Source organism: Cornus florida, unplaced genomic scaffold (assembly GCF_030987335.1).
Source record: "Cornus florida cultivar Cherokee Brave unplaced genomic scaffold, ASM3098733v1 CherokeeBrave_3.0.0_Hap2_Chr05, whole genome shotgun sequence".
In the NCBI taxonomy this organism is placed as follows: Eukaryota; Viridiplantae; Streptophyta; class Magnoliopsida; order Cornales; family Cornaceae; genus Cornus; species Cornus florida.
This window is the reverse complement of record NW_026775575.1, coordinates 36,135,612-36,150,690: the sequence shown is the minus strand read 5'-3', so window position 1 is coordinate 36,150,690 and position 15,079 is coordinate 36,135,612.

Genomic DNA, 15,079 nt, shown 5'->3' with positions numbered 1-15,079 from the left:
TTTCTCTCTTTTATTGTGAATTGACCTTTTTACCCCTTGGATAGCAAATTTTATCATTTTTGACCCTTACTACCGTTTTTGCTTTCTTTAAGTTCCGTGATCTCATGGGAAATCACATTGCTGTCTCGGGAGTGACTCTTATCTTTTAAGACCTTTGTTTATCATTTGCTTCTGCATTTCGGATCCGTTATTGGATTAACTTTCGGTTCATCACTGACATACCGGGTTGAAAAACTTGGGCCGTTACAAGTGGTATCAGAGCTCCTAGGTTTGAATACCTTAGGACGACAGGTTTTGGGTGCATATCATGCTTTTGTTGATATATTTTGATGCATTCGCATGCTTTTAATTACATGTTTTGGCATTATAACATGTTTAGGTGTTTCATGATAACACGCTTGGTAGTATGATATATGTCATACCCTTCGATTCTAGAGCCACGGGTGATCAAGTCCGAGCACAGATCCGAGGGATATCAGACAATCAATATGTAAACAAGCAGAAATTAAAAACTAAATTTAAAGATAAATTAATAAAACGCTGAAAGACATCTAAAATAAGAATCCTCAAACTTGAAATAATAAATTAAGTATAATTTAAAACCGTACAACTTGGGAATCCACCTAGTGGACCCCTAATCCCAAATCCTTGAATAAATTTACAGAATTAAAATTCAACTAAAAATAGAAAGGAAATCCTATGTAATCGGAAGAGTGAGTGTTTGTATCTGCATCAACACGATCATGCTCTAAGCCTGGTACTGTCAACCACCTGAAAAATAATAAAGTGGGTCAGACCCACATGCAAGTCCTGATCTACTACGATCCAAACAGGAATCCGATACGCAGATATATCTTAGATAGACTCAACAATATCTAGAGTAGTCCATATATGTCTATATATTACACACTATAGGATGCTCACTAGTCCAATAGGTATATCTCAGCCTGAGTAGAGATACCATGCAAATCGCACGTAATGTGGTCATGTGTATCTAGACCTACCAGGGAACCAAAACCATTGTCCAGTTATCCATCCTAGGCGATATACGCACCCTAACCATAGTCCTGAGACTCAAACTCATACCATGGCACCATAACATAAATATATAAAGTCCGTTCAAGGTGTGTCATTCAAAAAGTTTATTGACTTGACATATAGTTATAAGTAAGACTTAACCTTTGTAGTTAATCCATCTTATTTTAGAGTAGGTAGGTCTTAGTGTTTGAACTAAGCCATCCCTAATATGCCACCGTCCCATACCGGTACATATACATCCATATAAGTAGGACTTAACTTTTATAGTTAATCCAACTTATTCCAAAATAGGTAGGAGTTAGTATTTTAACTAATCCGTCCTTAGTATGCCACCGTCCCATACTGGTGCATACAATCCTCCCAAGAGCACAGTTTATAAAATAACACTATGCATTCAACAACCATTCTCCAAAATATGCATCAATATAATTTAACACATATATATGAATATTAGGCATTCACTATAGGGCCTAAACATAACATTCTAATAATATAAACTGCTAAAATAATCTAAGCATTTACATTCTCCAACTTGCCCATAAATTGATGCTGTTAAATAGCAAACATATATCAATTTTTAATCCAAACCAAGCATAAATAATTTCAGGTAAATCTCTACACTTATAACTCCACCTAAATATGATTTACAGTATTAAATCATAAATAAAACAATCTCCAAGTACAGTAAATAGGTTTCTTAACCACAACAGTGCACCACCTACAGGTTTTCCCCCAAATTCAACCTACCCCATTCCTTAGTCCAATTATGAATTGATGTTTCCATATTGTTTAATACAATTGGAGTACCAATTAAATCTATACTAAGTATAGTTGATTTAATTAATTCACCATACTTATAATACTATGGAAAACATGATTATATCTATAATTAAATCATATTTAAAAGCCTTGATAAGTTCCAGTATATAAACCTAGCAAAACAGCTGCAATACTACAAGGTTTCTTAAACTGAATGCTACTACATCTCCTAATACCATACTGTACCAATGTTTTCCAATAGTTTTATAAGTTCCTAGTAATTAATTACATCCCATAAAATCAATTAAACCATTTAAGAAAAGTCTGTGTAACCCAAATAGTCCCTAAAACTCGTTCCTGTGCGTTTTAAGAAGGAGCAGGCTCTCAAAATTGGGAGCCTGCTCTACTTTTCATCTAAAGCCGGCTCTAGGCTCTTAGAGCCGGCTCCAAGAACACCAAGAGCCAGCTCCCCCCTTTGGGAGCTGGCTCTAAGAGGTTTGGGAGCCCTCTCTCCCTCCTCTTAGCAGCCTCTGTTCGTTTCATCTTCCTCCTCTCCGATTCTGATGATCACCAGTCCTCTGTAGTAGTTTTTAATACATGTTTTAAAGTCCACCCAGATTCCATATTGGTCACAGAACAAGAACATACAACCAAAACTTGAATTGAAACCCAAGTTGTTACACAACAGCAGCAAGGTTTCAAGTTAACATTGTAAAGCAAACTAAGAACAGATTTATTTCATGAATTTAAATACAAATTAAACATGCATAACAGATGTAATTAAGACTTAATTTAATCCCTGCAGCTATCTAAGCATGCACAGAACACAAATTCCTGGGAAAGAGAAGATCAGAAACTTGCCTTTGAAACTCAAACTTGCAAAGCTAATTCCACGTCTCTGAGTGTTAACCATCCTTGCTGCTCCTATTGTAGTCTAGTAACACACACCAAACTTCCCTCCGTGATTATGTTTTGTGAACCACTCAACCTCCCACTCTGGTTCTCCCTGTATCTCTCTTGTTTTCACTACCAATTTAGGGCTCTGTTTGTGGTTTACAGAACGTAGTTTATTCTGTTCTTCAAACCCTAAACCATGTCTTGCTTTATATTTATAGGTGTATATGAATACCCTTGTCCACGAATAATCAGAGACTAAGCCCTAATCCCCATCCTAATCGGCCCATGAACTATCTTAGTTCTAATCTACAGCGGCTCACCTATACGTGAATTATAAGCCAAAAATTATAACTGTAACCATAATTTACCATACAGAAAATAAATACACATTACATTAACTAAATAAAACAATTAAATAAGTATAGTAATTAAACAGGTAATGAATCCAAGTTACATATTACTAAGGTAATTAATTTAAATAAATTCAGATAATATAATTAAAACAATCATAATTAACATGTAAATTAAATACACACAAATATTAATTAAATCAATTAGACAAACACAATTAATCACTAAAAAAACAAAACAACAAGTCACACAACTAAAACAAGAAATCAATGAAAAATAAAATAAAATTTCCAATTATATCCTTTTGAAAACTAGGGGTATTACAATATGTCTTTATGCTTATATATTTATGTGGTTAAGAGCATCCTTGTTTGACATGTATGCTTAATTACTTAAGTGCTTAATTATTTTAAGAGCTTTCTTTAATCACTTTAGCATGACAGCATGTTGCATGCCTTGTCTTGCTTTGTGTTTCGTGCATTCATAGGGTGAGTTACACTTGGTCATAATAACTTGTGTTATTGTTGACCTCATTTCTTTTGTACATTCAGCATCATGGTTGTCACACGTGGAGAGTCTTCACGTCAGGGCACTAAGGAGCAGGTGGCTGACACAGAGTTCACACGAGGTCCGGGGAGGCCCAGGATTCCAGTTCGTGGCGTAGATACTAATCCGCCACGGGCACTGACTTATGAGGAGCGAGTGGCTCAGGGAATCAATTAGGGGATCGCTGAATCCTTACAGGAGTTGATACGTAGGCAGGTGGCAGGGATACAGTTAACGGCACAGGCACCGATAGTCAATGAGGCATTGGAGTACTTTATGTGACTACAGAGGGTCAAGATTGATCCATTTGCGGGGAGTTCAGATCCGCTAGTCTCGGAAGCTTAGTTAGACCTTATGGTTCGCAAGTTAGACAGTATGGCGGTACCCACAGACAGGTTGAGGATTTCCTTGACTATTTTTTTGTTCATGGGGGATGCAGATATTTGGTGGAGGTCTATGACCAAAGTTCACAATGTTGAGTTGATGACTTAGAATAAGTTCAGGGGTTTGTTCTTCGAGCGCTTCTTTCCAAGGGCTATGAGGCAGGAGATGAGGACACAGTTCGCAGGTCTTTATCAGGGCACTATGAGTGTCATTGAGTATGGATATAATTTACTTCTCTCTCTTGTTATGCAGAGGATATGGTAGCGACAGATGAGGCTAGGGCAATGAAGTTTCAGGATGGGCTACATCTTGACATCAGGCCACGGGTCTCAATTCTTGATTTGATGACTTATAGGGAAGTGGTCCAGAGGGATATGCAAGCAGAGGCAGAGGAACAGGATCAGTTACAGATCAGGGGTTCATACAAGCAGCCTCGCGGCTACACTTCGTCATCTTCCGGGAGCCAATGGAAGAAGGCTAAGGCCGGGGACAGTTCACGCACTCAAGAACAATCACAGCAGGCTGGGTCTGTATCTGCAGTTCCAGTATCTTTGGGGTCGGCCCGAGGAGTGATTTGTCACCATTGTCAGCAACCGGGGCATATTAAGCCTCACTGCCCATAGCTTCAGCCACAGGCCAGTCAGTCACAGGTTAGTAAGCCTACAGCTTCGACGAAGGGGGTTCGCGGAGCTTATCATTATTACAAGAAACCAGGTCACTTCAGGAGAAAGTGTTCGAAATTGCATGGCGGGACACAGAGTGGCATAAGTTCACAGGTCATACTAGTACAGTCTGCAATGGTTCAGTCTGGTTTCAGAGTTCCTCAGGCACCACAGCCAGTGGCTCCAGTTGGCACTTATCCAGCCAGGGGTTCTACACCAACTGTTTCTACACATCAGTCAGGCTATCAGGGCAGTTCACAGCAAGGCTTAGGGACTCAGGGACGAGCCTATGCTCTTCCGCAGGCGGATGTTTCTGCAGGCACCTCTTCAGTTCGAGGTATCTTTCCAATTTTCAATTCTTGGGCATTCTTGTTGACACGGGTGCATCGCATTCTTTTATTTTTGCATCATTTGCACATTCATTGGGTCTGGAGGTCACAGTTCGGGACAATTTTCTCTGTGTTGACACACCAGTTGGGGGTCCAGTGTCTTTAGATTGTGTTTATCGGGGTTGTGCTATTGAGATAGCTGGGCGGACCTTAGAGTTCGATTTCGTTGTTCTCGACATGATGAGATTTGACGTCATTCTCGGGATGGATTGGTTGTCATTCTTTCGGGCTACGATCGATTGCTTCCGCGAGAGGGTGTCCATTTGCACTCCCAACGGAGATTATTTCCATTTTGTGGGAGATCAGAGTGATTCCCACCCGGTGATGGTTTCAGCATTGGTGACTGGAATCGCTACAGATCTTTTTTGGCTAGTTTGCCAATTGACGAGGATTGCAGTTTGAGCTGTGTTTTTTCGGCAGTTGTTGAGGATTTTGTTGATGTCTTTCCAGAGGAACTAACAGAGTTACCTCCGTTAAGGGAAGTTGTTTTTGCCATTGATGTCATTCCCGGTACAGCACCCATCTCTATGGCACCATACCATATGGCACCGGCAGAGCTTGATGAACTAAAAGGTCAGTTGGATGATTTGAAAGCTAAGGGCTTTATTCATCCTAGTGCTTCACCATGGGGAGCACCGGTTCTTTTTGCGAAAAAGAAGGATGGGTCTTTAAGACTTTGCATCGATTATCGGAAGTTGAATCAAGCTACGATTAAGAACAGATATCATTTGCCTAGGATTGATGACTTGTTTGATTAGTTGAAGGGAACGACATGCTTTTCGAAGATTTATTTGAGGTTGGGATACTATTAGTTAAGGGTTAAGGATGAGGATGTATCCAAGATCACTTTTCGTACACGGTATGGTCATTATGAGTTTCTGGTGATGCCATTTGGTTTGACCAATGCTCCAGCAGCTTTCATGGATTTAATGAACCGTGTATTCAGTGACTATCTTGATAAGTTTGTGGTGGTGTTCATTGACGACTTTCTCGTGTACTCAGCTTCGAGGGAAGAGCGTGGGTATCACTTGAGGACAGTGTTGCAAATCCTTAGGGATAACCGATTATATACCAAGTTTGAGAAATGCGAATTTTGGCTACCAGAGGTGAAATTCCTTGGACACGTTGTGTCAGGGGGTGGTGTTGCAGTGGATCCATCGAAGATTGAGTCTGTGACGGATTGGGAGCGTCCGAAGACAGTGTTTAAGGTTCGGAGCTTTCTTGGCTTAGCCGGCTATTACAGGAGGTTTGTTCGGGATTTCTCTCGTTTAGCGGCACCTATGACTCGACTTACTCACAAGGGAGTCAAGTTCATATGGAAGGAGGCTTGTGATTTTGCTTTTCAGGAGTTAAAGGTCAGGTTGACATCAGCTCCAGTTTTGATCATGCCTGAATGTGGTTTGGGTTACGTGGTCTATTATGATGCTTCTCGAGAAGGTTTGGGTTGTGTTCTGATGCAGACTGAATGGGTGGTTGCTTATGGGTCTCGACAGTTGAAGACTCATGAGTTGAACTATCTAACACATGACTTGGAGTTGGCAGCAGTTATCTTTGCCCTGAAAGGGTGGAGCCATTATTTGTATGGGGAGAAGTTCAAAGTTTTCTCCGATCACAAGAGTCTCAAATATCTCTTCTCTCAGAAGGATTTGAATTTGAGACAGCGCAGATGGGTTGAGTTCATAGAGGACTATGACTTTGTGTTGCAGTAACATCCGGGGAAGGCCAATATGGTGGCCGATGCATTGAGAAGGAAGTCACGGGGTACTCTTGCTAGCATTTCCATTCACAGATGGAAGATGTTAGAATAGCTTGCAGATCTTGGTTTGCAGTTGTATGAAGATATGTCACCGGCTATTTTGTTTAGCCTTGTGGCTCAACCGGCTCTTGTTAGTAGAGTTATTGAGGCACAATAGGAAGATGGGGAGATGAAGTCCATCCACGATCAGATTTCAGGCAATGGGAATGTAGAGGTACCTTACATTCAGACAGTGGTCTCAGGTACAGGGGAAGGATGTTTGTTCCTTTATCTTGTCATGACGTTGTTCTTCGGGATTTTCACCATTCTCGACTCGCAGTTCATCCTGGTGGTACGAAGATGAATCACAATTTGCAAAGATAGTTTTGGTGGAAAGGTATGAAATAGGATGTTTCTCAATTCGTGGCTAAATGCCTTACTTGTCAACAAGTGAAGGCAGAGCATCAAAGACCGGTAGGGTTGTTGCAACCACTACCAGTGGCAGAGTAGAAGTGGGAGCACATCACTATGGATTTTGTAACGGGACTTCCGAGATCCAAGGCAGGGAATGATGCCGTTTGGGTCATTGTTAATAGATTGACTAAGACGGCTCACTTTTTGCCTATGGCAGTGACAGATGACGCAGAGAGGCTTAGTGGACTGTATGTGGGGTAGATTGTCAGGCTTCACGGGGTTCCAGTATCCATTGTTTCGAATAAGGATCCCAGGTTCACGTCTCACTTTTGGCAGAGTTTTCAGGAGGCTCTTGACACGGGGCTTCATTTCAGCACGGCATTCCATCCTCAGACTGATGGTCAGTCGGAGCGTACCATTCAGATATTGGAGGATATGCTACGGGCTTATATTTTGGATTTTGGGGGTAGTTGGGAAGACTACTTACCCTTGGTTAAGTTTGCCAATAACAACAGTTACCAGACCAGTATTGGCATGGCACCTTTTGAGGCGTTGTATGGCAGACCTTGCAGATCTCCAGTTTGTTGGACCGAGTAGATAATACAGTCGCCTTAGGTCCTGATATTGTCTTTGAGACTACAAAGAAGATCAAGTTGATTCGGCAGCGGTTGGTTATAGCTCAGAGCCGGCAGAAGAGTTACGCTGACAAGAGGAGGAGATCCTTGTTCTTTGAGATAGGGGACCATGTCTTTCTCAAGATTTCTCCACGGAAGGGACTTCTGAGATTTAGATAGATAGGCAAGTTATCTCCTAGGTTCAGTGGACCATTTTAGATTTTGGAGAACGTTGGTGAAATTGCTTATCGTTTGGGATTACCGCCAGACCTGGATAGGGTTCACGATGTTTTCCATGTATCTATGTTGATGAAGTACGAGCCGGATCCATCGCATGTTTTACGGAGGACAGATGTTGTTGTTGATAAGGATGTGACCTACGAAGAGGGTCCGGTCCAAATTCTTGATTCACGGGAACAGGTTTTGCGGACTAAGACCATTCCATTGGTTAAGGTCTTGTGAAGACATCACGGCGTTGAGGAGGCTACCTGGGAGCTCGAACGGGAGGTTCGCTCTCGATATCCCCATTTGTTATCTCTTTTAGGTACGACTCAATTTCGTGGACGAAATCCTTTTAAGGAGGGTAGGTTGTAGTGACCCGGTCTTTTTCCTCCTTTTCCATTGTCGGCGATTTTCTTTTTTCGTCTTTTTCCTATTTTGTCTTTTCCTTATTTTGTCTTTTAGTCGTTTTTCATTTTTTCTTGCATAACCTCACTTGTTGTGCTCGGACTTGATTCTGTTTTTGCATGCATTCATGATATTTGATTTCCATGACATTGGTATTTTTACTTTTGTTGAAAAGCATGATAGTTGCTTACTTTATTCATAAAAGGGCATGAATGCATACTTTAGTGTAATTATTCACAACTTTTGGGGTTTTAGTGTAATTATGTAAAATAATTATTTTTTATTTTGGGGACCTTTTTGCAATTTATTTTGGAAGATATTTTGAAAAAGGACTATTTTGTAATTTTTGGAAAATATGACAAATGTCACATTCTAATGGTGCCACTTGTTGGCAATTGGGTGAAGAGACTTGGTACCATAGTTTCTTAACAATTGGAAGGTGGAGAGTCATCCATTTGTTGGCCTAGGATTAGTGCACATGTAGTTATTAATTGTTGACAAATGTAGGTCTAGGATTAAGTCTTGGAGGAGGCATTGGATTAGTGACAAGTGTAGGATGAAGATTTAGTCTTGCACTGTGTGTGAGAGAGAAGTAGTGCACGAGCACATAGTGAGTGGAGGATTTCTAACCCTTCCACTCACCATTTTACACTTTACCTTTTTCATTTCATTGTCTCTCATGAACCTTAACCAATCCACCATTGGAGGAAAGCTTAGTTCATAGTTTATCCCTTCAATTTGGCTCACTTCCATTCACCTTAGAGTAAAAACATTGGGAGACAAAAGATTCCTCTCACTCTCCTCTTCGATAACCCTAAACTTGTTTTCCATTTTGCGCTTGGTAGCTTGGATTATAGAGATTCAATTCTCTATTGAGGTAGGGGTGGTTGTATGTTTATCCTCTTTGGATTTTATATATATTGGAGCTTGATATATATTGATTACATGCTTTAAAATTCTTGTATTTGCATATAAATAGAGATTTTATATGCTTGACTTAGGATTTGTGGATTAAAGGATGTATATGACTATTAATATGTATAGGTAGGTTATTGTTTAATGATTTTCCTAATACTTGCGATTTTATTGAGGGTTTATGATGAATATCTTGAAATTACTCGTGTTGTTAAGTAATATAGACTTCATTGAAAGTCTTGTACGTATCACTTGAAATTACTTGTAGGTAAACTACTATATTGCAGAAATAGTAATTGTAGCCTACATTAATATTAGATTCATGTGGCATCATGTGTAGTATCATTAGCTTGCCACTTTAGACATGAAACCTTAGGGCATTGTTTGTGTGGTTTTACCCTACTTGTGTTTGGTAGGTAGTTCATGCATTGAGATTGTATGAATGTCATGAACTTGTTGATTTTTGGAAGCTAGTAAGGATATGAAATGTTTGATGGCTAGAGTTTGGCTCTAGTACGGAGGATAAGAATTCTCCTAAGTCATAGTGCGCACTAGGTAGTACCTTGTGGGTCATAATTACCCAAAATAACTTGTATGGTCTCGTGGCCACATATCCTAGTCTTTCCATTACTTGACTTCGCATTACTTTCCAAGTTGTAAATCATGGATTTCTTGTAGCTTGTGATTTGGTAAATTTTAATTTTAATGTGGTTAGTGTACTTGCTTACGTATACTTGGATGTTACATGTTTACCGTTTCAACATTTGTATAGCTTGAGATGATCCCTTAGAGGACCATGGGAACATAGACGTTAGGTGGAATGCACCCTTGTGATGGTCTATGTTTGGTTCACATTATACTTAAAACTATAGGGTATGCACATGCACCACATCCTACGAGTAACTTGATAACTCACCGTAGTGGTTTGGGTTATTTTTAGGTAAAGAGACTATGTTCTTGGAGACTCATCATCCTTAAAAGCTTTTGAGCTAAATGTAGCATTTTTGTATATTGATATGCAAGTGTTTAGCATGCCTTTCTTTTGATATCATATTTTGAATGCCATGGGTGTATGGTACTTTTGGAGCTTTAGTAGCTTTCTTGATATGTAATGATACTCAAACATTTGCTTTTGACATTATAAACATGTATGTAAAGAGGCCAAGGGCCAAACATGTATGCCTTTGTACTTAGGCACTTTTGGTATCAATCTTTGCATCAAAAATGCATTTAAACCAAAGTTTGAGGTTTAACACATGAAAATCTTGTAAATGAAGTGTATAAGGCCATGGGCCATTATTTTACATTCAAGTACTTATATCAAAGTTGTTGACATGTTCACATTCTCAAAACTCATGAAAAATCAGTTTTACATACTCATTGTGAACCAAAACATCATAGGATTCAAAGTTGAGGTTGAACCTTAACACCTTGGGCTCATAGAAGCTTTTTTAGCAGCTTTTCGTAGCATTTCGGTCGACCGAAACTCTATTTTGGTAGGCAGATGGCAAATGGAATTGCCAATGCACAGTAAAATCACATTCTAGTAGCCAAATTAACTATTCAAAGCTCATTTCAGTCGACCGAACCCTTATTTCGGTCTACCAAAATGAATTACATCTTTTCTTCATGATTTCAAGTCTCAGCATCTCCATTTCAATTGTCCGAAACTTCATTTCAGTCGACCGAAATAGCTTGAACCCGAGCCTTGCTTCTGTTGAGTTTTAGCACTGAACTTCCAACTTTAAAGGGTCATAACTTCTTCGTTTCTAATCCAAATGGGGTTATTCTTGAGCCTAAACTTAAGGATTTTGAGTCATATTTCCAATGGTACTAATCCCATTCTCAGATTACAAATGCAGTGGAAGTTATTCTTGTTTTAGTGAAGTAGTGTCAGTTTTCACTTCAACTAGGATGGGGCATTTTGTGGGATTCTTAGCCAATGTTCACGGAACCTCTTGGAATGTTTCAAAATGATTAGATTAGGTTGTATTCACCTTGTTTGACATGTTTTGAGTCAAGTTTCTCTCTTTTATTGTGAATTGACCTTTTTGCCCCTTGGATAGCAAATTTTATCCTTTTTGACCCTTACTACCGTTTTTACTTTCGTTAAGTTCCGTGATCTCGTGGGGAATCACATTGGTGTCTTGGGAGTGACTCTTATCTTTTAAGACCTTGGTTTATCTTTTGCTTCTGCATTTCGGATCCGTTATCGGATCAACTTTCGGTTCATCACTAACATACCGGGTTAAAAAACTTGGGCCGTTACAAGTGCTTAGGACTATGATACATATATGTGTAGTTATTTTATTGTCCAAAAGAGAATATCTTTTATTATATAAATATGATAATACTTGAATATATAAGAAATCATATTACTTCCATGAGATGATCATATCTTCATTGTAGCCTTCAGTCCCTTAGTGGAAATTCTAATTACGTCATTTTCGCTCTCACAAATATACACATCCATATGCATAATGTTATGATAAACTCAATGAACCCAAGTTGAATCAAGAATCACGATAGAAAAGTAAACACACCACACAAAAGAACACGAAGATTTGTACGTGGTTCGGCAACAGCCTACATCCATGGACGTAGGTCGATTTTAGCTGAACCATATAGTGTGACTGATCAAGAAACATATAGTGTGGACAATCCGAGTTTTGCTGGAGTATCGTCAAGATTGAAGCTGCAAAAGAATTGTCCTAATCAATGCCGTGAAAGTAATGATTGGCTAAATGGAATTTGAGCCAAGGTGGAGATTGTTGGAATTTGTGTCTCAAATTCCTATTATAATTATATTTCTATTTTAGATTTTGTGATACCCCCCCTTGATTCCAAAGCTATGGGTTGATCAAGTTTAAGCACAAAACCAAGGCATATCAAACAATTAAAGTAATAATCGAACACATAATACAAAAGATAAATAAGAATAAATAATAAATTTGAAAAGAAAACTAAATAATAAATCCTCCAACAATAATCCCATAAAATATATCCTCCATTAATAATCCAAAACCTCTAATATCACTAACCATCTAGATTATAACTCGAGAATCAATAAAGTTGACCCCTAATAAAATCCAAAACTAGAAATACTAACTGAAATAAAACCAAATCCAAAGACTGAAACATAAAGAAGAATTTTATATACATAGAGTCAGAAGAGTGAAGTAGACTGTCTCTGCTCAGCACGAAGAAGCTTTAAGTCTGGAACTAACGAACACCTAAAAAATAATAGTTGGTCAGGCCTACAAACAAGTTCTACCCTACTACATCCTAAATAAAGGCACGATACACGTATACATTCTAGTCAACTCAACAATAACTACATAGTCCATATGTATATAGATACACACTAAAAGACTCTCACTGGACTACTGGGCGGCCTCAACCTGAATAGTAGGTAACATGCAAAATGCACATATAGTAGGCATGAATATCATGATCTACTAGGGCACACAACTATCCACTATATTCAGCTATGTGTCCCAAGTAATATACGCTCCTTAACCACTGATGCTGAGACTCAAGCTCATATCATAGAACATATCCGTATATATATATGTATATATATATATATATATATATATATATATATATATATATCCATCCTATCCATAATATAAACTATCCATTATAGTCTTTCAATGGTATGTCATCCAACCAGTTCTGTGGCCTGACACGAATAGATAGGACTTAACTTAATAGTTAATCCATCCATTTTATATGCCCCCATATCTTGACAATGGTGCATTTAATCCATAATCCAACAATTGATGCAACATCTATATTTATACATCAAATAATCTATATTACCATGGTATAAATCATACAAATATTTATTGCATATATTTAAGCAATGATGACAATTTAGACAGCATGTAGTTAACTTGCACCATAAGTAATTAACCTACATCTCAATTAAATTTTATCAATCCTCCTATTCATGATTAAAATCAATTAAACACTTATTTCAATTGTTAAAACAATTTAAAAAAATCAAAACATCCATTAAACAACTTAGAAGTTATTTATAAATCCACATTGTCTAATTCCTTAGCACATTAAAGTATATTATACATTTTGGGAATTTCCCAAGTCCAATTAACCCATAGAAATTATTTAAAATAGGTTAAAACAAATTTTGGGTAATTAAAACGTCACCCCCAGGTTGCAGCCCAACTAAGTCGGCTTCTTCTTTGAAGAAGTCAGCTCAATTACCAACTGAGTTAGCTCGTTCTCAAACGAGTCGGCTCAATTACCAACTGAGTTAGCTCGTTCTCAAACGAGTCGGCTCATTCATCAATCCAGTCGACCCAGTTCCAACTGAGTTGACTTGATTTGTAACTGAGTCGGCTCAATTGGAACTGAGTTGACTCGTTCCTATTGCGAGTCATTTTCTTCATTTTCGGTGACCTCTGTCTGCTCTGGTCTCCTCCGTTAAGGGTCCTATGTGTATGTACTAAGTCCCATACGATCCCCAATATTTATTTTAAGCCTTTAAGCATTAAAAGAATGAATTAACACAATAATTCATGCATAAAGATTCAAGAACAAACAACATATACATATAAACATAAACATTATATTTAATCCTTTTAAGCATACATACATAGTCGATTTTACTGTTTAACAACCCTAGAATTGTCCTAGGCATGTATAGAACACGAAATCAAAGGTGAAGAGATAGAAGAAGAAATTGCCTTAAATTTTCAGATTGAAAGCCTTAACCTTCTTCTTCCTTAATTTTTCCGCGACCCTTGGGTTGCTTTCAAACCTCTCTGCTACTTAGTCCTAGTCCATGAGTAAGCCTTCTCTCCTTCCTCCTTGGTCCAGCCTTCTCTCCTTTGGCCAAACCCTATCTTTCCACTCTCGGTTTCTCTTTTTCTCTCTCGCCTCTTGTGTCTGCGTAATGGGTTTCCAACCCTTTCACAGACACAACACATATATATATATAAAATCCTAATCTAACCCCAACTCTCTTACCTTAAGGATGAAGAAAAGAGAAGGAAAATATATATATATATATATATATATATATATATATATATATTACAGATCTTTCCATAATTATTAATATTCATAATAATAATAATAATAATAATTACAACTAACAATATCCATATATGTATATAAATACAATCAATATATATAAAAACTAATACCCATGGGTTATATCCTTACCCATTTAGGCTTCTTATTTAAGTAGTCCATGTGACCCAATTGATTGGTCCATTACTATTATTCACATCCAACTCCTTTAACAATAAAATAAAATAATTCAATCATTTAATCATAACACTTAAATACAAATAATTACACATCATTTAAGCAAGTAAAATCATACAAACAAATTAATTAAAACACACCAATTTAAACATATAATTCATTTAAACAATTAATTCAATTAAACATATAAACAATTAGCCACGTAATCAAATAATCAATTAAAAATATAATAAAATAATTAAATAAATCCTCAAACTATCCTTTTAAAATTAGGGGTATTACAGAGTTCTATTCTGCTTGGTAATTTCTTGTTTGGCAAGTTTTGGCCTCTAAGAAATTATAATCCTTGTCTAACAAGGAATTTATGTTTGTAACTCTATAAATAGGTACATATGTTGTAGGTTGAGACTGAAGAGATTGAGGGAGAGAGACTCTGGAATTCGTACATAAATAGAGTGAGGGGCTAAAATATTGCAATCGCTAATTTTACACATTGTGAAAACTTTTGCC